Here is a 25,872-nt window from a genome sequence, read left to right as displayed (position 1 = left end):
AAAGAAAGAAGCGGAGTGCTTTGAGTCCTTCGTGATGGGGGATGGAGGTGTACAGGGACTGGGTGTCCATGGTGAAAATAAGGTGTTGGGGACCGGGGAAGCGAAAATCATGGAGCAGGTGGAGGGCATGGGTGGTGTCCCGAACGTAGGTGGGGAGTTCTTGGACTAAGGGGGACAGGACGGGGTCAAGGTACGCAGAGATGAGTTCGGTGGGGCAGGAGCAGGCGGAGACAATGGGTCGGCCGGGGCAGTCAGGTTTGTGGATTTTGGGCAGGATGCCTTGTCGAATGCCTTACTGAAGTCTATATAGATCACATCTACTGCTCTGCCCTCATCAATCTTCTTTGTTACTTCTTCAAAAAACTCAATCAAGTTTGTGAGACATGATTTCCCATGCACAAAGCCATGTTGACTATCCCAAATTAGTCCTTGCCTTTCCAAATACATGTACCTCCTGTCCCTCAGGATTCCCTCCAACAACTTGCCCATCACCGAGGTCAGGCTCACTGGTCTATAGTTCCCTGGCTTGTCTTTACTGCCCTTCTTAAACAATGGCACCACGTTTGCCAACCTCCAGTCTTCCAGCACCTCACCTCACAACAGCAATGGGGAAACTACTCCCTCTTCATACACCATGAATGAATATAAACAAAATGCAAAAAAGTCTGATCAGTAGTGTAGACTGAAAGGAAAATGGCTAATTACGTTACAACTGTGGTAAAAATATGGGTGTAGATTCACTTGCCACCGATGTATAAAACTGGCATTGTGGATTAACCATTCAAAATAGACACGAGAAGAGGGGTGCTGGAGCATGCAATGCTTTGTTACAGGGAATAAATGAGATAAAATATTCAAACAAGTTAACTCTTAACGGCCAGACTAGCTAATCAATCACCATAAACTTTGGGAAACCTGTGTCAAGGAGGAGGTGGCATCACCAAACAGATCTGACTTGCAGAGGTTTAGGTGAAATGAGATTGGTCAATTGCATGTTGACTAAAAAACTAAAGATGTTCCCTGGAAAATGCATTGTATACCAAGTCTGGAAGACTCTAGCTCAGTTCTATAACAAATCTGCAAACCTCGAAACAGTGGAAAAAACCTCAAATTCTATCCTTACATCTTTACCAGTTTAGTCTTGCAACTTTTTGTTTTAACCTCAGAGTAGATAATAGGAGATAAATAATTTTGTTTTCATCCTTATAATGGAAAATATGATAAAATATGCCTGACATGAAGTAAAATTCTATGTAATTCCATAGTCAAATCTAGACACACAAAGATGATTACACTGAATTTTATTTGGCTCTAAGATAATAGAGCTACTAACAAGGTATTCATGCCTCAGGAGATTACTTTCTCTACAGGAACTAATAAACAGCACTTAGAAATTAATTCCCTTGGTACAGTAAAGCTTTTTGGGATACCTACATTACATACTACCATTACACATTTATAATCCTTGACCTTTCTTCTACTTTAAGGTCTAAAACTGTCCTATTAGCATCAATAGGTCCACTTGAAACACCAAGTAAATTACATGCATTAGCAATACTATGTGAATGTGTTCCAAATTGAGCATATAATAAATGTGAACTTACATTATGAAAATGTCAAAATACATACAAAGTGAAATACTGAGGCACACTCACTTCTAGTGGGTGGGTTATGCCTTGTATCAGGAAAGCACAGTGGGAAAATTTGGATGGACAGTTTCATTTTGAAGCTTGAGCTATTGAGATAAGGATATATGATAATGTACAATGTTATCAGCTTAAATTTTATGTTGGATGTTGTTTAATGGAAAACATACTTGTTTTTATGAACAGTTGTACTAGTTCTTCTCCAACAAATATGTTGCAACCATGTTAAAGATTCAAGCTTAGAAAACCTTGTAAGACAAACAGAACAGTAAATGTGCACGTAATGTAGTTTATTTGTGAAAGTCTATTTTTAAAAGTCGTCAAGATCTAAGCAAGTTTTCAAAATTTGATGTAATCTGTCACACATTGAAAATGACAATACAGTACTATCAAGAATTGCCTGCAATTTTGTTCTGTGGAGAAAAAAAACCCTGCATCTTCATGTCCATGACTGCAATTGATATCTAAAACTGTTGAGCTAACGTTGTTTGAACAAAATGAAATTTAGAGATTAGGTCAACCTAAGCTACTTGAGCAAACTTCCTGGCCATTGGAGGTGGATTAGTTTTGGTGTAGGCTGATGAGCAAGTCACCAATCTAACTCATTCAAGTGTAACGTTTGGATGATAAGGGTAGCTAATTTGGGAGAGCAAAACACAAATATGGGGAGAGCTGAGAACATTTATAAATAATTCCGTTCAACTTTGTCTGATGTTTATATCATGTTTTTCTTAATTTTATGCTTACACTGTACAGCCCATTTTCTATGCTACTTGATTCATGGTGTTGGCCTTTACTAACCAATGCTATTCATCAACTGCAAACAAATAAAAAACATGTGTGTTCAGCCTAATGCTCTTGTCTGAAAAGCTATTTCGCTTTGTTGCATGTTATACTTCATGTCTGGTGACTTAAGCAAAACCAAGTAAACGCCCCCAATCAGAGAATCAAGCCTCAAAAATCATCTGAACTTAGGGCTTCTAAGTGCAGCTTTCGTCATTTCTGTTGCAGCTGTCAGCACAACTGGACAAATTATTTCTAAGAGGAAAATGGTTGTTAAGTGGAACAATCTATAATTGAAAACTGCCCACACCACTGAAAATGGGTTCCACAGGATGTGTTTTTGTAGCATTTAATTAACCCTTTGAATGCTGACAGTTTTAAAATAAGCATTTCTTTGCTTGTAAGATTTGCCAGCAACTGCTTTTCATAAATTAGACTCAATTAACACTTTTTTAAAAAATTGCATACTTTCTATTTTTAAATTCAATTTTCACTTTGGTTGAACCAGATCATGTACAACCTTGGTTACATTTGACCCAAGATTAGCTTCCTAACACTGCTCCACAACGTCACTAAGACTGTCCAACTATTCCAACAAGTCCCTGATTAAACTTCAGATTCTATCAATCACAAACTTGGGGTCATAATCATGCAAAATATCTTGATCTATCTACTTTATTGTTTCTTTCAAAATACTAAAATCCTCAATCAAATCGCCCCCTGATTTTGTATATTCCAGAGAATTCAGAGCAAGATTACACAATCTCTCCTCCTAACTTAATCCATGGATCCCTGTATCATTTTAGTGCATGACACTCCTTACATGGAAAATGTATCAAAATGTATCCTTTACATGGTGTGACGCAGAGAAATGCAGATACAATCCAACCAGAGCTTTGCATAGTTGTGACAAAACGTTCATGTTTTTGCATTCTAAAACTCTTGTTATAGGCATTCCGTTACCATTTCTGATCAGACTTTTGTACCTGCCCACTTCAAGTTATTGATCTGTGCATGTGTACCCTAATTTATTTCCTTGACCAAATACCTGTTCGACTCTTCAAAAGGCTGCTTATATCACTCAATGTCAGAGAAAAATATCAAGATTTAAAGAATAAATTCTGGAGCCTATGGCCCAAGGAGCTGAAAGCACAGGGTCTTAGTCTCAGATTAAAGGATCTGCCATTTAGAACAGAGGTGAAGAAGATTTCTGCACTCAGAGGGTGGTGAATATTTGGAATTTTCTAACCCAGAGCATTGTGGAATCTCATACATTGAGTATATTCAAAACAGGGGTTTCAAAGGTTTCTATCACTCATGATATAAACAGATAATGTAGAAAAATGGTGCTGAGGTAGAAAATCAGCCATGACAAAATGATAAAGGGACTGTGCAGTATTCCATCACCAAAGTTGATGTAAAATCTCAATGAAGAAAAATTTGAAATATGTATCATTGGATTACAGTAAGAATCCAGCCCTGAGCTGGTGAGGCCACAAAGTGCCATTAAGTTAGAGAGTTGGCCTATAATATTGGGCCAAAGTGATAATAGCATAGACGGGAGGTGTCAAGTATGGGGTAGTTAGAGAGAAATAATTTCCTTTAGTGGTGAAGAAAGAGAGGTGTTAAAGGAGCCCAGGACAAGAAGGAGTACCACATCACTTTGAAATGAGATCCAGGCCATTCAAAACTGATGTCATCGTGTACTTCTTCACACAAAGGGAATGAAGTAATGAGACAATGGATTATTCAATAAGTGGTAGGACACCAGGAGGCTCAGAGGAATAGAGGGACCTTGGGTTCCTTATCCATAGATCCATAGTTAAGATGGCATATGGGACACTTACTTTATCAGTTGAGGCATAGATTAAACAAACAAGGTGTTCAACCTGTACAGTATTTTAGTTAGACCACAGCTGCAGTTCTGGTCAGTGCATTATAGGAAGGATGAGATTGCATTGGATGGGGTGCAGAGGACATTTACCAGGATTTTGTCAGAAATGGAGCATCTTAGCTATGAAGAGAGGCTGGGTAATCTCAGGTTGTTTTCTTTGGAGCAGAGAAGGTTGAGAAGGGAATCTGATAGAGGTGTATAAGATTGCAAGGGGCAGGGATATGGTGGGTAAAAAATAGCTGTCACTCATAGCCTAAGGTTCAATAACAAGGGGCATATTTTTAATGTGAAAAGCAGGAGGTTTAAAAGGGACTTGAGCATTTATATTTCACCCAAACGATGGTAGGGGTCTATACTGCTTGGGAGGGGAGTTGAGGTGAGAAACCTCGCAACCTTTAAAACGAGGCTTACCTGCTTTGTGATAACACAGCCAAAAATGTGGGTTCAACTCCCATACTAGCTCAGGTTACCATGAAGGACTGTCCTGTTGCCTGAGGTATGGTGACCATCAGGTTAAACCACCACCACTCTCTCTAATGAGAGAGTAGCCCTATGATCTGTTTAGACTATGTTTAAGTTTATCTTTACCAATAATGCTTTCCTTCAGTTCGTCCATCTCACTAGACCCTATGCTCCCCAACATTATTTGTGTCCTCTGTTGTGATAACAGAACCAAAATATGTACTTAATTGATATTTAACTATGTGATCTGCCTGCATTGCTCACAAGACAAAGCTTTTCACTGTGCTTCGGTACAAGTGACAATAAATTCAATTCAACCTTTTTGTGTCCAATTATAAATTTCTGTTTCTGATTGTAAGGGACCTAAATTTGTCTTCACTAATTTTTTTCTCTTCACATTCTTTGCTTTTACAATCAATTTGTATGTACCCCGGAAGCATACTCTCATACTCCATTTTTCCACTCTTAATCAAACACTTTGTTCTCTTTTGCTGAAATCTAAACTACTCCCAATCCCCAGGTCTGCTGCTTTTTTTTAAACCAATTTGTATGTCCCTTCCCTGGATCTAATACTTTCCCTAATTTGCCTTGTCAGCCATGACTAAGCCACCTCTCCAAATTTATTTTTGTGCCAAACAGGAATGAACAATTGTTACATTCCCTCATACATTCTTTAAATGTTTGTCATTGCCTAACCACCATTATTCCTAAGGGCCCTCACACAACTAAAATGTAAATGTTTCCTTTCTCAATACACAATGCCTAGTCTAGGATCCAGAAAATCATCTCATAAACTCGCTAAGAATTCTTCCTCTACACTGTTATTGAATTTTACATCGATCTATACTGCTTACTAAGCCACAAATTTTTGTATCATCAACAAGTTTGGATGTATGATATCTATTGTGTAATCAAAGTTATTAATGACAATAGTAAAAAGTTGAGACCCCAGGACAAATCCTTGTAGGACACTTTCTAAATCTAGTACCTACTCTCTGTTTCCTTCTGCCTGGTAAATCTCTGAACCAGGTGAATAATTTGCTTTCAATTCAATGAACTTTAACTTTAGTTTAAAGTCTCCAGTGCGGAACCTTACTGAATACCTTGTGAAAATACATATTAACCACATCTGCTCCCCGTTCCAAAAAAAATCCTCCAGTTTCTCTAACTAAAGTCCCCTGCTAGTATTTGTGGTGAAAAATGTATTTATCCATTCATTATCCAGCTCACAGCAGTTCACGGTTGCAAAATTCAGAACAAGGAACAGCATAAACATGAATCAATGCCCAACTGATTCAAGGGAATGTGTTGATGCAACAATGTGTTCTTGTTCTGTATACCATCATGTATAGTAATACACTGTCAGAGTTAACAAAAACTAAATATTGCAATATTTTTGAATTTTGGAGCTGAAATATAGTTAATGCAATTGTTTTCAAAAATCTGGTCATTTTCCCTCATTATGCACAACTATGTCTTCATCATATACTATTATAGCATCAAAACAAAGCAATTATTTTGTTTAATTTAACCTTTTACACATTACAGGAAGTGGAAATAGTCTGCTCAACAATAGAAGCTGAGGATGTTCCTTTATCTTATTTACAATTTACAGTGATGTTAAACTTATTTAGCAAAATGTTTATCATTGCAAACTTAGATATGCAAGATTGGAAATGTTTTACAAGTGCACATGCTTAATAATGGCAAGCAATTTAGAATTATTAATATTTGGAGTTGCCTACAGGTTTTCTTGCTGCGGTGCTGAGGAAAACCCTGCATTTATTACCGGCACTTAAGCTAAAACTGACACTTTTATTATGGTTGATCCAGTACAAAACAAAACACTGCATACATTATTTAACACATTTTAATACAAACATTCAATTGTGATACTTCATATATTTCAGGGGCTAAATGGCTTACTTCTTCTTCGATTTTGAAATATTTTCTAATCACATAAATTTAAATTAGTCACTTGATGATGATCCCTAGTGTGATTCCTAAATCTTGATTGACATAAATCTACTAGTTTAATCCACGAAAATCAAAGTTCAGCTGAATTTTCCCCTTCCTAAGATGTGTGAATAAGTGAGCAAGGTGACTCAATTGGGTGAGAAGTTAAAAGATTTGAATTATTTTAGTCCTCAAGTCTCAGATTCGAGTTCATAATCTCACCATCAAGTGGCAAGAAGCTTTTTCCATGAATTTATATCTTATTAATATATCACAACTTGTCACATTAACATCACTTCCAACTTTCCTCAAGAGACTCAGCAGGCAAACAGAGTGGGTACCAGGTGACTTGTCTTGTCAGTGTCCATTGCAGGTCATGGAATGACTTTCCCAGATATGACAGCATCAGGAACCTGGGTTCAATTTCAGCCTTGGGGTGACTGTGCGCAGTTTGCATGTTCTGCATTGCTTTCCCCAGGTGGTCTGGTTTCCTCCTATAGTTTAAAGATGTGCAGGTCAGGTGGATTGGCCATATTAAATTATCTGTTGTGTCCAGAAATGTGCAAGTTAGGTTGCGTTAGCATGGTAAAAGTGGGCAATGGAGACAGGGTGGGGGTCTGGTGCTGGCTGTGGGTGGGATGACCTTCAGAGGGTCGGTGTGACCCAAATGGCCAATTTCCACATTGCAGGGATTTTATGATTTCTTCTGCTCAAGATGCCTCAATGCCTTTGTGAATCCTTTGTCCATACAACTCAGCATTAGTAAATCACTGACATACACATCATGCTTGCTGTTAGTCCAAATCAGACTCTACACTTCAAGCATCTGCTTTGCAGCTGAGGGAGAAGTGAGCATGTCACTTCTACACAGGACGTTCAAGAACTGACATGGAGCCAGATATCTCAAGCGTCTAAGCCTGCATTTTAGTGAGTAATGTCTTTAGTCCTTACTAAGAGGCAGGCATCCTGAGTTTAGCTTGCTTTTAGCACACAAGGTCCTTGGTACTGAGTTAGAGACTGGCAGCCTCTGTGTGAGTGTTTGCTTTTTAGTGCAGAAGGAGAGGCAAGCAGTTTGTGGCACTGCGGAAAACTAAATAATAGACAGAAAGTAGGTGGACATGTCACTATATAACACAGCAACGTTAAAGCTGCAGCATATGTGGCAAAGGCACCACATATCCTTGAAGTAGATTGTGATGTGCGAAAGTAAATGGGGTTGAGTGTTTAGCGAGGTGAGTGCATTCAAAGGCGTATGAACACAGTGAGGGTTTGTTCGATTCCAGACCATGGGGTTGACCATAATCAGTCAGGGTGCTTGGTTCAATGCAAGAATGGGGATCCAACTTCTTGCAATGTGTGGCTTTGCCTATGAACAGTCCTCAAGGTGGGGATAACATATTTGCCAAGAGATAATTGCGGGGAAAGCCATGGTCAGTTATAGTTGTCCTGCAAAGTTGCTGTTGGGGAAGATGGTGTTGGTAAATCACATGGCTCACTCAATTATAGTCAGGAGTTTATCAATAAACAGGCCATAGCATTCTGTGGAGTTTGGGCAACTAAGTCTGAGGAAGGCCTTCAGTGCACAAGGTCACTAAGGAATTAATGATAATTCTGGGGCAACTGAAGATAGTGAGAAGGAACCTCATAATTAATAGAAGGGGACTGGAAGGGAGCTCTCAAAGGGAGATGATTCAAGCAGATCAAGGTTACTTTGGTCACAACATGGGCAGACTGCAATGCCAGCATGAGCACAGAAACCACTAAAGTCATAGGCTTTGGGGATAAAGCAAACAAATTGTTAGTGATGAAGGGGATCACTGAAACACAAAGAGTCTGCAAGGTTGTTCAGACGACTGAGGACACAACATGAAACAGAACATGAGGAATATAGGGTAAAATTGATGGGTTCCCAGGTGGATCTGAAAATCCCTTATACAGAAGCAAGGTTGGAAACTCACCATATCGCACTAAAAGTTAACTGCACAATACATTAAAAAAATAGCGAGGAATACATGCAAAGTAGGAAGAGTAAGTTACTTTTTGTATGGGGTGGAGTTAGAAACATGCTGTTTTGGGACCTCCAGGGTCAAACTGTCGTAATCTTGCCTTCACTGATTAAGCAATGCCACCCATCTATCTTGAATACTCACTTCATCTGGAGGTCAGTAATTGCCAAAAATTGCAGATGAGATATTATGACCTCTCCCTCTCGTCAGGTAAGCTCAATCAAGTATAATTGTAACAAGGAACTTATAAAGTGGAACCTGATGCTTGCATTTCGCAACAACAATCCATAATAAATACGGGAACGTAATGTATAGCAACTGACATATCGTCACACAGAAAAGCAAGTCTAAAATGACGAGCTATAATGTGGAAAGGAGTTCCTTTCTTTGAGAGTTGGGGGCAAGTGGGATCTATGGAGGCTTACTGCCAGATGTCTACTCCCAAAGGAACATAGAAACTTTAATTGTCCACCATGCATTTGGTAAGGTTATATATCTAAACAGCGCCTTATCAAGATACTGGCCTCCTGGGGAAAACACCATACCACACTTAACTTTCAGGTCACTTAAGGATGCAAGTACGCAGGCAACTTTTCAATTACAATGTGTAGTCTCTCTGACTTTGCCCACAGACTATCTACGCTCGGAACTGAAATATCCAAGTCTTTCCTGGCTTTCTTGTGACCTTGTTTTTAATGAAAAAGTAACGGAGAATGAGAATTTGATTGCAAGAGATCCAACAAGCTGAGCAAGAACAACAATCCCCAATAGGTGTTACATAATCTTCAGACTAAAAAGCAGGCCATAATCCACCAAGTAGGTACAAAAAAATGGCGACAGCGATTACAGGTGCAAGCGGGCATCAGAGCCGCCCCGCATTTGCCACAGGACAATGCCTACATCAGGAAACGATAAGAATTCATTTTTGTGTTTTAAACAACAGTGGCAGCTTTAAACCCACAAAAACTCAGCAGCTGCTGGTCTGCCCACGTGACTGGGAGATAGGAGACAGAGGACAGATAGAATCCACACTAGACCAACATTACCCATGACTCATGGGCCAAAATTCCGGGATTAATTAAATATGGAAACCCATCTCCTAATCACATCAAGAGACTGACTGAAACACACACATACCCATCGATACGGAGCCATTCTGACACAAAGGACAGGCATCCACCACAGGTACGGACAGACCAATACACTCCAACACCCCAAGGGAACAAAGTGGGGTGCTAGCCCCTGCCCTCACAGAGAGAAACAAGCAGATAATACCCGGACCCGTTTTACATAAACCAATTAGCACCCTATTGTGCGTGCCCTGCAACTCTCCTGGGACGGCAGGAAACAGCCTATTCGCACCTACTCCAGTGATGATGGGGAACTTTCATCCCATTCATCCTCAAATCCCACACATCCTGACAACTAAAAGTATATAATATGAAGCTGCGCGCGGGAACAGCAGAGCAGCCGAGATTCAGACCTCGGCTGACCTCCGCCGGCTTTACTGCAGTAATAAACGTTACCGATTGTTGAACCGCACTCTGGGCTCGGACTAATATCATTTCATCCGCGCTAACACAGGTTTTGCTGCAATTATCTACTAATGCTTCAATGGCAATGCCACTGAACTGTGGCAGCTGCTGGATGTGGACTTGCACTCAAGGATTTTAATGATAATCGCATCTCATTGGTTGCCAAGCTCACAGTTACCAATGAAAAATGATGAAGGGTATGCCAAGAGGAACAGTAGGCATTTCTAAAATGAGGTATCAACCTGGTGAAGCTACACAACAGGACTGTTTGCATGCCAAACAGCATAGGAAGCAAGTGAAAGACAGAGCTGAGTGATTCCACAATTACTGGACCAGATCCAAACTCCATACCCCTGTCACAACCAAGTCATGAATGATAATGTGTGATGAAACAACTCATTAGAGGAAGAGATTCCACAAAAATAACATTCTTCAATAACAGGGAAGCCCAGGAAGCAAATCTGTACAAAATAGAAGGCTGAAGTACTTGCAACAACCTTCGGCCAGAAATACTGAGTGGAGAATCCGTCTCGCCTTCCTCCAGATGTCCCCAGCATCAAAGATGTCAGTTGTCAGCCAACTTAATTCAGTCCACATGATATCAAGAAATGGTTGGAAGCACTGGATACTGTGAAGGTTACAGGCTCAGACAACATTCCCACAATAGTATTGAAGACTGTGGTGCAGGGAGTCATTCAAGTTGGGGGAGAGAAATGTTATAATTGGGGATAGTATAGAGGCATAGACACTGGTCTTTGTGACCAGGATCAAGAGTCCCGAAGGTTGTGTTGCCTGCTTGGTGCTCGGGTTTGGGATATCTCATCTGGGCTGCAGAGGAACTTAAAGCAGGAGGATAAAGATCCAGTGATTGTAGCCCACAAAGGTACCAATGACATAGATAAAACTAGGGCAGAGGTTCTGCTAAGGGGAACTAGATTACAAAGCAGAATCAAATCATCTCTAGATTACTACCCGAACATCTGAAATTCCGGTCTCTCTCTCCACTTGTGCCCAAACAAGGGTACATCTCTTGGGCTTAACAGATGCCTGGTATCCAGCAGTTCACAGAGTATTGGAGACCTCAGGCATATTTTTCTCAATCATCCTTTATTGGTCAGAGTATTGAGTACAGGAGTTGGGAGGTCACGTTGCGGCTGTACAGGACATTGGTTAGGCCACTGTTGGAATATTGCATGCAATTCTGGTCTCCTTCCTATCGGAAAGATGTTGTGAAACTTGAAAGGGTTCAGGAAAGATTTACAAGGATGTTGCCAGGTTTGGAGGATTTGAGCTATGGGAGAGGCTGAACAGGCTGGGGCTGTTTTCCCTGGAGCGTCGGAGGCTGAGGGGTGACCTTATAGAGGTTTACAAAATTATGAAGGGCATGGTTAGGGTAAATAGGCAAAGTATTTTTCCTGGGGTCATGGAGTCCAGAACTAGAGGGCATAGGTTTAGGGTGAGAGGGGAAAGATATAAAAGAGACCTAAGGGGCAACTTTTTCACGCAGAGGGTGATATGTGTATGGAATGAACTGCCAGAGGATGTGGTGGAGGCTGGTACAATTGCAACATTTAAGAGGCATTTGGATGGGTATATGAATAAGAAGGGTTTGGAGGGATATGGGCTGGTTGCTTGCAGGTGGGACTAGATTGGGTTGGGATATCTGGTCAGCTTGGACAGGTTGGACCAAAGGGTCTGTTTCCATGCTGTACATCTCTATGGGTCAGTGATATCTTCACTAGATTGTGCCCATCTGATCTAGATATTACACCAACCTCAGTGATTCTCTCTGTGCTGTGGAGTAAGAGTCCCGTGCCAGTGTATCCTCAGAGTTTGCAAGCTTTATCTTTAGAAGTGAAGCTGAGGGGTTCCAGCTTTGACTTCTACTTTCTACAGTTTCCCTAGATGCCATCATTGTAAGCATGAGGGATTTGGAGAAGATTGATAAAAGCTTCTACAGAATGTTGCACTGAAAATATGGTGGGTGCTTGGTTTTCTTCATGTGATCAGAGGTTACCGGCAAGCATGACAATGTGAGGGATAGTTCTTGTCTTGCTTGATCTTATGTGCAGCTGGGTTTAAATATAGCACCAAAGCCTTGAGTAGAAGTTGTGGGAACCGAACCAGTAATTGGTAAACAGATTAATATAGTGGAGCTTACTCCCTGTCAACTAATGAGCAGTCTTGGCCTTTCCCAGTCAGTTTCACGGTTTTCTTCTTATCGGGTTATGTAACCTGACGTACAGTCCAATTATCCTGATTGTCTTGGATATCTTGGTTCAATTGTTGGCCAGTTTTTCCACAAAAAGTGAAGGAGGAGTATGTTGACACTGGATGCAAGAGCACTGAATGACCATGCATGAATAGGAGAGGTTGTGATGTATCCCGAAGTAGTGAGCAGGAAGTGTTAGTAGCTGTTGAGTTTGAGGTGGGTGCAAGTCTTTGAGTGGATATTACGAATGCGATGCTCAGGCTTGTCACTCATCATCTTTGGTGAAAGTGTATGTAGTGACAAAGTTAGAGCAAGTGTTAATCCTGCGTGTAAGGTAGCAAGCAGAAAATTGTGTTATATACATTTGTGAATCACAGGGTATCGTTGAACTTCTCGCAGAAGTTTGGAGAACAATAAGTTATGCTGCTATTCAGACTAAGTCTGGTGGTGTGGCTTCTCTTGCAGTCATCAGTGAAGATGTCCACCAGCACCTTGAGAAATCTTCCTCTAGAAAATGTGGGAGAGTGCTTGGCTTTCTTCTACACCATGTGATCAGAGCTTACAGGCAAGCATGACAATGTGAGGGATAGTTCCTGCCTTGCAGGAGCCAATGTGCAGCTGAGCTTTAATAAAGTGCCAGAGCCTTGTGCGTGGAAGTTGTGGGAATTGAACCAGTAATTGTGAAAAATGTTTAATTTCGAAACGTTTAGCATTATATATGTCAGTAGGTCAAACACTAAATACAATACACATCCTACATGAAAGGGAACCGAGTTGATATGAAAAAATTTGGTCTGTGTATTGCAGTGTCTCAATCCCTAAATATTCAAGATCAGACACTCTCCTTTCGGGTGACTTCATTTGTTGCTGCGTACTTTGGAACAATTCAAGTCTATGAAAGACATTACAAAAATGCAAATATTTCTTTCCTTAATTAAAGCTAATTTTATTGTGATCACTCTATTTCTCAAAAGCTTTCTCAGTGACATTTTTGTAGAACAACAACCAATGTCTTCCTTGAATCATGGACAGGATAATTCTCTTACTACTTGTGATCATCATATTATGTGAAGGAGAATGGTATTTTGTTTCTTTCAGTGTAGATTCCTATCAAAGAATTTCAGCCTCAAGCCTTTGAGAGCTTAAAAACGAAAAGTTAATTATTCTCACTCACCTCAAAAATAATGCAACATTCCCTTCTTGACCTCTCTCTCACAAGGACACATGTATACACAGAGATTGATTACGTCAAAAGGTACGAACGATTAACTTTGTCTCAGGTTTATGATTTTCAGTGTCCCACATAACAGACCTGGTTTCTTGAACTAAGTTAGTACTTAACAGTTGAAGTGAGCTTTGTAAAGCAAAGGTCCTCAGCCAGCTAAGGTGTGTTGTGATTGAATTTCCAGAAAGCTGGTTTTTTAATTGGAAGGGGTTATGTATTTGGTTACAAGTTTAGCTGTTTCCAAGTCTAATTCACAGACTGGCTGAACTAATGGCTTTGGTGGTGCTGGTCGTCAAAAGTACCTCTCTGATCTCTTAAAGAGTCTAAAAAATATGTGGTCTTGCCATGTGAATTTTCACAAGTTCAAAAGTCTTTGCAATACCTTCATGTTGATTTCACGTGTTGTTGATTTGCTACCTTTGAGGTTCCGCGAACATAGTTTAGATGAGGAAAACCAACATTATACGAATGAAGGCTGGTAGTGAGTATAGACTTCTGTTTACCCAAAATGAGTTTCCCTTTTCTCCAGCATAAAACGATATAGGCAGTCAGGAAACTCTACAGTCCTTTTGTGTTGGCCCATTCCTAAATAGAAATGTATGAATTCCCCAGATGACTGTGAGGATTCATAGTAAATTAGACATTTGGTTGAGCTGAAGTGCTAAAGGTCATTGATTGCAGCATTTTAGTCACTTTCTGGTGTTCCTTTTTTTATAAAGAGATATTGGCTGGAAGTTTATGATAACACAACTGCAAAGAAAATCCTCCCATACAAACAAAACAGGGCTGGTTACTTTTGCTCTCAATCCAAATTTGGATTTTAATAGAGGTTCCATAGTGACTCACAACACATACGAAGACCATTTTGCTGCTAAATTCAACTTAGGCTGTAAATATAGAAGGTAATATTACTACTACATTAGCACCTTTATTCAGTGATGCAGTAATGAGAATGCTAAAGGGGCCTCTCAAAACCAAAATGTCGCTCCTAAACGTCAAAAAGCAGCCTATGAGAAAATCTCAAATGCAATCCTGAAGAAATAATTTTCGCAGAGAATGCGGGAGAAACGTGGCAGGTCTAGAAACACGTGTGGAGAATGAAACAGAATTAATGTTTCGAGTCCATTACTACTTTTTCAGAAGACTGTTTGTTTCAGAGGTCCAAAATTCTGAATATATTTCAGAAATCATTTTCGCCCTTACTAATCCGTGTATCAAAACTAAAATTTAGCTGTGAACAGTGATGGCACCTTTGAACCGCACGGACGATGGAGCTCTAAACTCGAAACAAAAATGGTTGGTATGAAGTGCCATCAACATTAAATAGTAGCGCACCTCCACAGACATCACCAAGGCAACCCAGCCTCTTCCAGCACTTTCCTTCCTCCCGATACCCCTAAGCAACAAGACATTTGCCGCGTGGTATACCGGGAGTTGTAGGCCGGGGCGCGGGCTTTTCATATGGAAAGACTACATGACCCAGCATGCCGCGTGTACTGCACATGCGCCGCCGGCGGTGTCTCGTGAGCTTGCGGTGACCGGAAGGAAGTTGAAGTGCGCTCCGCTAATTTTGAACGACTAACGGTACATAAGGTAACTGAATAAAACCCAAGGACTGCAGCTTTAACCCGTAGCGTGTAAGTAAAAAGAAAATTTACGTTTGTCTTTAATGTATGTGGTTGACTTGGCAATTAAAGATCACCTGATGTGATGGAAACCTTTTCTTCGCCCACCGCTCGGAATTAAATGTAGAGCTCCGCACAGATGCGAACAAACCTGATGTGTGCTTATTACATTTTCTGTTTTTACTCCATATTAAATCGCGAGAGCTTTGGAGGGAATTGAATTGGTTTTTTTTTTAAATGGGCATCGGGATGGCTCTCTTCTGGAAACAGTTAAGAACATAGAATAGTTAAAAAGTTAAAAATAACAACACCAGGTTATAGTCCAACAGGTTTAATTGGAAACACTAACATTCGGAATGCTGCTCCTTCATCGGGTGGTTGTTAGAAGAGTATAGCACGGTCTTTCAGCACTCGATGTTGTGCCGATCTTTTATCCTACTCTAAGATCAAACTAACCAACGTCCCCTCCGTTTTACTTACATCCATATGTCTATCCGAGAGTCGCTTAAATGTTCCTAATGTATCTGACTCCACTACTACCGCTGGCAGTGCATTCCATGTATTCACCACTCTGTGTAAAGAACCTACCTCTGACATCTCCCCTAAACCTTCCTCCAATCATCTTAAAGTTATGCACCCTTGTAATAGCCATTTCCGCCCTGGGAAAAAGAAATCTCTAGCTATCCACACAATACAGAGGAAACTCAATTATCCAAACAAGATGGGCTGGCAGTATTTTGTTAGGCTAATTGATTCAATGCCTCTCCTCTGGGACTCAGAGTTTTCTGTAGTTTCCTTTTTTCTCGTTCTGCCTGCCATGCTCCCCCTCTCTGCCTCAGGGTAAGGGACTACAGCATTGCTGAAGCCCTTCCCTGCCGCTGCTTCACGTCAATGGGATTGACAGAGTGAGTACTTGCTATGCTTGCTCCCTATTCTGGAGACTAGGCACATCACACACCCCCCGCCCCGCCCCGCTGTGTGCTTTCAACTCTCCACATTTCCAGCCAGCAGATGGAGTGAAGCTGCCAGATACCTTTTATCTCTTTTCCCCAATGGGACTCCAGAACAAAATGAAGCAATGGAATGGAAATGGCAACTTGATTGGACACCAACAGCAAGACTGCTGATGCCTTGGTGGGGGTGGGGTGAGTGCGGTGAGTCTTTAAAATAGTGCATGCACAAGCGCGCAGCCACATACACAGCATTTTGACAAGTTCCCACTCTGCCCTGTACAGGACAATATTGCAGAGATTATCTGGGGAACAGGGGTTGAGAGTACACCCTTTTTAGCACTCTAGGGAAAGAGTGAGGAGAGAGACAGTGCCTGGGCCCCCATCGATGTCCGCAGTATTTCAGTAAGCTGAATTCACTTTTAATCATTGTAAACAAAAGACGTGATCAGTAATAGTGATAATGTTTTTTATCAGGACCTTGAGATCTTATTCAGATAATCTGAAATTCAGATAATGATATTTGGATAATTGAGGTTCCTCTGTATATGCCTCTCATCAACTTGTATACCTCTATCAAGTCACCTCTCACTCTTCCTCACTCCATTGAGAAAAGCTCGAGCTCCCTCAAACTTTCTTCATAAGACATGCCCTCTAGTCCACGCAGCATCTTGGCAAATCTCCGCTGCACCCCTCTAAAGCTTCGACATCCTTCCTATAATGAGGTGACCAGAACTGAACACAATATTCCAAGTGTGATATAACCACGGCTTTTCAGAGTTGCAGCATAACCTCGCAGCTCTTTACTCAGTCTCAATAATGAATACCAACACACCATATGTCTTCTTAACAACCCTATCAACTTGGGTGGCAACTTTGTGGGATCTATGGATGTGGACCCCAAGATCTTTCTGTTCCTCCACACTGCCAAGAATCCTGCTTTAACCTTGTATTCAAATTCGACCTTCCAAAATAAATCAGTTCAGGCTTTTCCAGGTTCAACTCCATGTGTCAGTAATCAGCCAGTTCTGCATCCTGTCAATGTCCAGTTGCAACCTACAACGGCCCTCCACACTATCCACAACTCCACCAGCCTTTGTATCATCGGCAAACCCACCCTTCTATTTCCTCATCCAAGTCATTTATAAAAATCACAAAGAGCAGAGGTCCCAGAACAGATCCCTGCTGAACACCACTGATCACCAAGGTCCAGGCTGAATATTTTCCATCTATTACTACCCTCTGTGTTATATGGGCCAGCCAATTCTGTATCCAGACAGCCAGATGTCCCAGTATACCATGCCTCGTTACTTTCTGAATGAGCCTACCATGGCAAACCTACAGTTGAGGCCATAAGAGCCACATATTTAGGGAATGATCAGAGATTTTTAGCTTTTGGGAAGGACTACAATACTTGCTCCTCATATTTGTGAAAGCTGATTATGCTGCTATCATCAATCTTAGGAAAACTCACTGTGAAAACTGATACTTGTAATTTAGATTTGTGGGTTAACATTATATATTCTAATGTATAAAAAAATTCTAGTTGCAACGTAATTTCTCAGTCCAGCTCTGCATCCTGTCAATGTCCCGTTGCAACCTACAACAACCCTCCACACGATCCACAACACCACCAGCCTGGGCCAGACCACACAAAAACCAAGCGAGACAGAACAACAGTGCTTCGTGGAAGTCGCACTGATGATGTTACCCAGTATGGTAATGAAATGTCTGCATGTTAGCCCAGCAGTTCAGCGAGCTAACCAACTCCCTCAAACACAACCTGAGCTACAGATCTTCATGAAAACCTTTAAAGTAACAGCTTTATTTTAAAATAAAGGGGAAGTCCAGGAATTACAGGCCAGTCAGTTTAAATTCAGTGGTGTTGTATGTTAATGATCTACATGTTGGTGTACAGGGACAAATTTCAGATTTGTTGATGATACAAAACCTGGAAGTATTGTAAGCTGTGATGAGTCATAGAGTCACACAGCACGGAAACAGACCCTTATCTGCCAACTCCATCAAAATGAGTAAACTGGTGAAATCCACATTGATCCCGTGTGTTTGGAGGGTCCCAAGGCAGAAGATGAGGCATTCTTCCTCTAGGCATCTGGTGGTTAGGGTTTGAACGCCAACCTGCAGAATGTTTCAGAACATCTCTGGGACACACGCACTAAACATCCCCACTGCCTTATGGCCAAACACTTTAACTCCCCCAAAGATGTGCAAGTCCTGGGCCTCCTTCACCACCAAAGCATAACCACCTGACACCTGGAGGAAGAATGCTTCATCTTGCGCCTTTGTGTTAGCTTCTTTTTCTTGAGATTCTTACACACTTGATGCAACTGCAATATGCCAACTTCTGTGAACTGCCAAAATTTATTAAGCAAGTACAAGGTTTGGAGGAACCCTTAACACTGTTACAATGCTTACGAAGCCGTGTCAAGAGATCTCCCTGAACAAAGAGACCAGTTCTTCCTTGATACAAGATTTCACATCAGTAATGCCCACAAGACAACCCCCTCCCCCCCCAGCCACTCCCCATAATCACATGCCACTCAAAACACAATGTGATTTGATTGTTTGTGGAAATAATGAGATATAGATCAGTCCTTAACCTGGGAAATTTATCAACTGGCATTTTATACTAAATAATCCTGTTTTTATGACCTGGGCACAATCAATGCAAAAGTTTTGGTAAATTTCTATGAATCTGCACATCTTGTAGGTAATGAGACTGAGGTAGCATGCCAAGAAATTAATATACCAACAACATGTGATGTCAGGAAAAAGTGTATCACCGCCATGTTCAGCCTAAAAGCTGGTAAATTAAAATAATTACATTTGACAAGAGGTAACTGGGTGAATTATATACGGGTGGCACAGTGGTTAGCGCTGCTGCCTCACAGCGCCAGAGACCTAGATTCAATTCCTGCCTCAGGCAACTGTCTGTGTGGAGCTTGCACATTCTCCCAGTGTCTGCGTGGGTTTCCTCCGGGTGCTCCGGTTTCCTCCCAGAGTCCAAAAAAAAATGTGCGGGCTAGGTGAATTGGCCATGCTAAATTGCCCATAGTGTTAGGTGAAGGGGTAAATGTAGGGAATGTGTCTGGGTGGGTTGCTCTTCAGAGGGTCGGTGTGGACTTGTTGGTCCGAAGGGCCTGTTTCCACACTGTAAGTAATCTAATCTAAAGTAAACTTGAATGAGTCTGTGGAAAGTAATGTAACAGCAAGTTTTATTGTGTGATGACCACAGGACAGATACTAAGTTATGTCTCAAATAATGAAGTAGGTGAATTACTAACAGTATTCTTGGTAATCTGATGCTCTGTTTACTTTCAACACTCAAATCCTCTGAGACAAAATTGTCTTGATTGTACAGATTTTTAAAAATTTCCCTAGTCTGATTGTTATAGAGTTATACAGACCCTTCAGTCCAACTCATTCACACCAACCAGACATCCCAATCAGACCAAGTCCCCTTTGCCAGCACTTTGCCCATACGCTTCTACCACTTCCTCAGGCAGGCTCTCCCTATAACTCAAACCTGGCAACATCCCTGTAAATCTTTTCTGCACCCCTCAAGTTTAAAAACATCTTTCCTTCAGAAGGGAAACTAGAATTGAACACAGTATTCTAAAAGTGGCCTCCTGTAAAGCTGTAACATGACATTCCAACTCCTATACTCAATGTTCTGACTAATGAAGGCAAGTGTGCCAAATGCCCCCCTCCGCTCATCCATCTGCATTGTATGGAGACGCTAAATAGGCTGGAGCTTTTTGCCTTCTGATTCTACTTTCAAGGAGCTATGCACCTGCACCCCTTGGTCTCTTTGCTTCACAACACTCCTAACTGTATAAGTCCTACCCTGGTTTGCTGTTTCAAAATGCATTTATCTAAATGAAACTCCATTTGCCACTCCTCCACCCATTGTCCCATCTGATCAAGGTCCCATTGTATGTTGAGATAAACATCTTCACAGTCCACCACACCACCTATTTTTGTGTCATCTGCAAACTTACTAACCAACTGTGTATATTCCCATCCAAATCCTTTACGTAAATGACAAAAAGCAGTTGACCTGTTAAAGTACAGATTTGAGATGGCCCTGGGAATCTGTTATGGACTCAGACCTGTAAGCCTCTCTCTTGGTTCATCCCGGAGATCTTTTGAAGTCTGGAATAAAAAAACCTCTTCCAGACATATTAGTTTAATTTTAGTCATCCCCTTTATTTACCAATAACATCACTGTTACAACATAACACTGATACCTATAAGCTAAACTAAATAGGTTCTAATAACCTAGGAGAAGAGGGTACTAGCTCTTCAAGTGCCCCAGCAGGCTACTCTGATGTATTGATACAAAAGTTTACAAAAACATTGCATGTTCTTAATTATACAGGTAACAGTGAAAGACAATAATTCATAAGGAAGAAAAGTTAATTGACAGGTCTGTGTTCGCTTGACTAATCACTCTTACAGGCCCTAAGTCATTCATCAGGTGGGAAAAACATACCCAGACGAGTTAGGCGCCTGCTAGCGAGATAAACTCCTATCATAAAGAGGTATCAGTCTGAGCTAATTGGTAACCTTGCACAGCTCATATGTCAGATACAATTGTTTTACAAAATGGCTTCATAGCAAGGAGGGCAAACTTTTGACCATAAAATGGTTTCCCGACACATTGTGCCAGAATCTCTTCAATGTTAGACCGAGAATAATTTCTAAGCTAGGAGCAGACTCCTGCTTTTTAAACATTGAACCATTCTGTACCTGAGGCTGAGATGTTACTGTAAGGTTGATTCATTAGTCTTCAAATTAAACATGCTTTTTTTTCAGGGTTGTGATTCAAATTCAAATAAGACATAAGATCTGATTAGTTATAATTGACAGTGGGGCAGTCTGTAAAGTCTGTAGAGTGGTGTGCAAGAACAGCGAGTAAGTTAAAGCTTCGTTAATATTACCTTTTACAGTATTTGTATTTAACAACCGTTAGTGGCTACTCAGTGAAATCATAAAGTCTCAAAAATGCAATTAAGTTCAATCCATAGCAGGTAAGCACTAAGAGTTGATTTTCTACTGGCTTCAGCAACCTCAGCGCTAAAATGGTCTCTCTCTCTTTAGTGTCTTTTTGAACTCTCAAGTCAGGGTCTTGTAACAGCAAAGATGTTTATCTCTCTGTGTCTGTCAAGCTTGCAAGGGTAATAAGAATCCATTAAAATTGACAGGACCTGACGGTCAATTACAAGGCTTTTGATAGTACTGAGTTTCGTTTCAGGGTCAGAATCAAACACTTTTATTAATCTCACAAGGAACAGCCGTGAATGTTATCACTTGGTGTCTTGTTTACACAGATTCACTGAAGTTAAGGCAAATGTTCTTAATTGCCTTAGAGCACCTTGTTATCACTCGGTGAGCACAGATGTTTTTATCTTCTGCATTCCTTGAGTTCCCCCTTTTTCTGAGCCTTCCTGTCTGTCTATTTTCTAATTGCAGCAAGTGTGTTCTATAAATCAGCATTACATTTTAGACTAAATGTTTAAAGACAAGTTTTAAGGCTATGGACCCTTCTCAGGCCTAGCACTGAGCCTTGTGGCACACTGGTCACAGGCCTCCTGTCTGAAAAGCAACCTTCCACCACCACCCTCTGTTTTCCACCTTCGAGCCAGTTCTGTGTCCTAGTTCTCCCTGTATTCCATGTGGCCTAACCTTGCTAACTAGCCTATCAAGAGGAACTTTTGTCGATCGCTTTGTTGGAGTCTATATAGACAATGTCTACTACTCTTCCTCATTTATCTTCTTCGTCACCTCATCAAAAAAACTCAGTTCAGTTAGTGAGGCACAATTTCCCATGCACAAAGTTATGTTGACTATCCCTAATCAGTCCTTGCCTTTCCAACTGCATGTAAATCTTGTTCCTCAGAATCCCCTCCAGCAACTTATCCACCTCTGTTGTAGGGCTCACTGGTCTATAGTTCCCTGAATTTTCCTTACAGTCCTTCTTAAATGTTGGCACCACGTTAGCTAACTTCCAATCTTCTAACACTTTGCCCACGGCTGTTGAGGATATAAGTATCTTAGCAAGGAGCCTTGTAATTTCTTCCCTGTTTCCCACAAAGTTCTGGGAAACACCTGATTAGGTGCTGAAAATTAAACTACCTTTTATTTGTTTTAAGACTTCCTGCCCCTCCTCTTCTGTAATATGAACTCTATTCAAATCCATTATTTCCTCAGCTTCCCTCGTTTCCATGTGCTTCTCCACAGTAAATACTGATGCAAAATATTTGTTCAGTGTCTCACCCATCTCCTGTGGTTCCACACATTGATGACCACATTGATCTTTAAGGGATCCTATTCTCTCCGTTGTTACCCTTAATGTATTTGTATACTTTAAAATTTATACCCAAAATGCTAATTTCCTTCAAAGACAAAGGACCAGGTTAATATAGATTAAATAACCTGTTTACAGTTTCTTCTGTCTCTTTTAAAACATTTTCGCGAAGGACAGCATTCCCCTTGATTCTAGTCATTTTTAAAGCTTATTTAGCCATATATTTATAAGTCCCTTAAAATGTTATATCTTTAACATTATCCTTCCGTAAAGGTCTGTCCATTGTACAGGCCATGTGTTGAATTAGGCAACAAAAGTCTTGTGGAGGTCTCGAAGGGTTTTATTGTAAATATATAGTTTAGCCCAAACACCTTTCTCTGTAGCAAAGCCAACTTCTACTGGGGAATAAGGTAGCTTGTTTTCTTTTAGTCAACATGTTCAAACATTTCATAGAACCCCTAATGGGCTATCAGGTCTGCACCAACCTGTGTGTGTGTGGCGCAAAGGGGTGGTGGGGAGGTGTGTGTGTGTGTGTGTGTGTGTGTATAAAGGGGTTTAAGTCTGTGAGAGGATGTGTGGGAGAGAGGGTCTGAGTGTGTGTGAGGTGTGTGTGTGTATAGTGCAATGGGATCACCTGTAGTGCGGTTCATCTGAGGTTTGGTGGTGCCTGCAGCACTTTATCAATGAGGATGAGCACCTTGCTAAGACCTTTCCCACGCCTCCAGATCTTGCCTTTAAACAGCCACTAAACCCCAAACAGATTATTGTTCATAGCAAACTGCCCGGCTTTCAGGACAATACCGTACAACCTTGTCATGGTAGGCGCTGCAAGACGTGTCAGAGTGTCGATGTGGATACCACCATTACGCATGGGTACATCTCCTACAATGTACGTGGCAGGTACCCATGCGATTCAGCCAAAGTTGTCTATTTCATATGCTGTAGGCAAGGATGCTCTGAGGCATGGTACATTGGCGAGACCAAACAGAAGCTACGTCAATGGATGAACGGCCACCGCAGAACAAACAACAGGACTGTTTCCTCCCAGTCGGAGAACACTTCAGCGGTTTAGGACATTTGACCTCAGACCTTTGGGTGACCATCCTCCAAGGCGGACTTCAGGACAGACAGCAACAAAAAGTGGCCGGGCAGAGGCCGATAGCAAAGTTCCATACCCATGGGGGTGACCTGAACCGGGACCTTGGGTTCATGTCACACTACAGGTGACCCCATTGCACTATACACTCACACATACAGATTGGTATGACTGGTCAGCGCAACATCAAGGGCCGAAGGGCCTGTACTGCTCTGTAATAATCTATGTTCATTCTCACACTCACCCTCTCACAGACAAAAACCCCTTTAAACTCACACACACCCTCTCACACACTCATACCTCCCCCCCCCCCCCCCCCCCCCACACACACACACACACACGTTTGTGGGTGAATTTGTACTTGCAGAATTAGATTTTACTTTGCTCAAAAACTGCATGAATCCATGATTTGGAGATGCCGGTGTTGGACTGGGGTGTACAAAGTTAAAAATCACACAACACTAGATTATAGTCCAACAGGTTTAACTGGAAGCACACTAGCTTTCAGAGCGACGCTTCTTCATCAGGTGAAAAATTGATTGTCTGTTTCAATGTATAATTTCAGTTATATTGCACTGTAAATTTTTGCTATAAATTCTGTGTTAGGATCAAGCCCTCCACTATCACCTGATGAAGGAGTGTCGCTCTGAAAGCTAGTGTGCTTCCAGTTAAACCTGTTGGACTATAATCTAGTGTTGTGTGATTTTTAACTTTGTACACCCCAGTCCAACACCGGCATCTCCAAATCAGGTTTAATTGGAAGCACACTAACTTTCGGAGCATCGCTCTTTCATCAGCTGGTAGCGGAGGGCTCAATCCTAACATACAGAATTTATAGCAAAAATTTACAGTGTGATATAACTGAAATTATACATTGAAAAATAGATTGTCTGTTAAGCCTTTCACCTGTTAGAATACCGTGATAGTTTCACCTCTTTCATGTGTAAATCACAAAACCTTTTTTTAAAAAGTTGCATTCTCGAATTAGCTGTTAACAATGTGTGTTAGCTAGACAATATGTTGAAGATGTTAGCCCCCTGTGTTCTCTGTCTATGCCATGATGTTTAGATTGATTCTAATCTAAAAAGTGAGATAATGGAGTTTTACATGAATTCATGCAGTTTTTGAGCAAAGTACAACGTAACCCTGCAAGTACAAATTCACCCCACAAAATATATGTGTGCATGTGGTTCTTTGTCAGTCTGTGTATCTGTCTGGGTTGGGGGTTGAGTGTGAGGAAGTGTATGTGTGTGTGTGTAGTGAGTGCAGAGTGTCTTAAGTCTGTGAGGGGGTGCATGTGGGAGTGTGTGTCTGTGTGTGCACACCTGTATGTGTCTGTGTGTAGGAGTATCTGTGTGTGTATAGTGCAATGGTGGTCACCTGTAATGTGACATGAACCCAAGGTCCCGGTTGAGGCCCTCCCTATGGGTACCACAGCTAGCTATCAGCCTCTGCTCGGCCACTTTTCGCTGCTGTCTGGCCCGGAGTCTGCCTTGGAGGATGGTCACCCGAAGGTCCGAGGTCGAATGTCCTGGACCACTGAAGTGTTCCCCAACTGGGAGGAACACTCCTGTCTGTTGATTGTTGTGCTGTGCCCATTCATCCGTTGTCGTAGCCTTTGCTCGGTTTCCCCAATGTACCATGCCTCCGGGCATCCTTGCCTGCAACATATAAGATATAAACGTTGGCTGAGTCACATGAGTACCTGCCACGTACAAGGTGGGAGCTGTCCCCACGCACAATGATGGTATCTATGTCCGCACTGACACATCTTGCAGCGCCTACCATGACAGGGTTGTATGGAGTTGTCCAAAGAGCCAGGCAGCTTGCTACGAACAATGATCTGTTTGAGGTTTGGCGGTTGTTTAAAGGCAAGTAGTGGAGGTGTGGGGAAGGTCTTGGTGAGGTGCTCATCCTCATTGATAATGTGTTGCAGGTCACGGAGAACATGGCGTAATTTTTCAGCTCCTGAGAAATACTGAACAATGAAGGGTACCCTGTCGGTTGCAGCACGTGTCTGTCTCCTGAGGAGGTCATTACGGTTCCTTGCTGTGGCACGTTGGAACTGGCAGTCGATGAGTTGGGCATTGTACCCTGTTCTTGTGAGGGCATCCCTGAGTACTTCCAGGTGCCCGTCACATTCCTCCTCAC

At 41.5% G+C, this 25,872-nt stretch overlaps 1 protein-coding gene across 3 annotated transcripts in view; it reads left to right on the top strand.

Annotated features, from left to right (window-relative positions):
* The first annotated feature begins 15,214 nt into the window (after positions 1 to 15,214).
* The window catches only part of scamp4 (secretory carrier membrane protein 4), a 44,080-nt gene continuing 33,422 nt past the window's right edge, over positions 15,215 to 25,872 (top strand). For 2 of the 3 annotated variants that reach the window (XM_043721208.1, XM_043721209.1), the window contains exon 1: positions 15,215 to 15,356. The gene's annotated coding sequence lies outside the window, so the exon portion shown is untranslated. Of the gene's footprint in view, positions 15,357 to 21,648; positions 21,707 to 25,872 lie in introns of all 3 variants that reach the window. The other variant, XM_043721211.1, reaches the window with a different exon arrangement.

The sequence above is a fragment of the Chiloscyllium plagiosum genome, chromosome 31 (genome assembly GCF_004010195.1).
Source record: "Chiloscyllium plagiosum isolate BGI_BamShark_2017 chromosome 31, ASM401019v2, whole genome shotgun sequence".
Classification (NCBI taxonomy): domain Eukaryota; kingdom Metazoa; phylum Chordata; class Chondrichthyes; order Orectolobiformes; family Hemiscylliidae; genus Chiloscyllium; species Chiloscyllium plagiosum.
The sequence above is the reverse complement of the archived record's forward strand: the minus strand, read 5'-3'. Positions and strand labels throughout refer to the sequence as shown.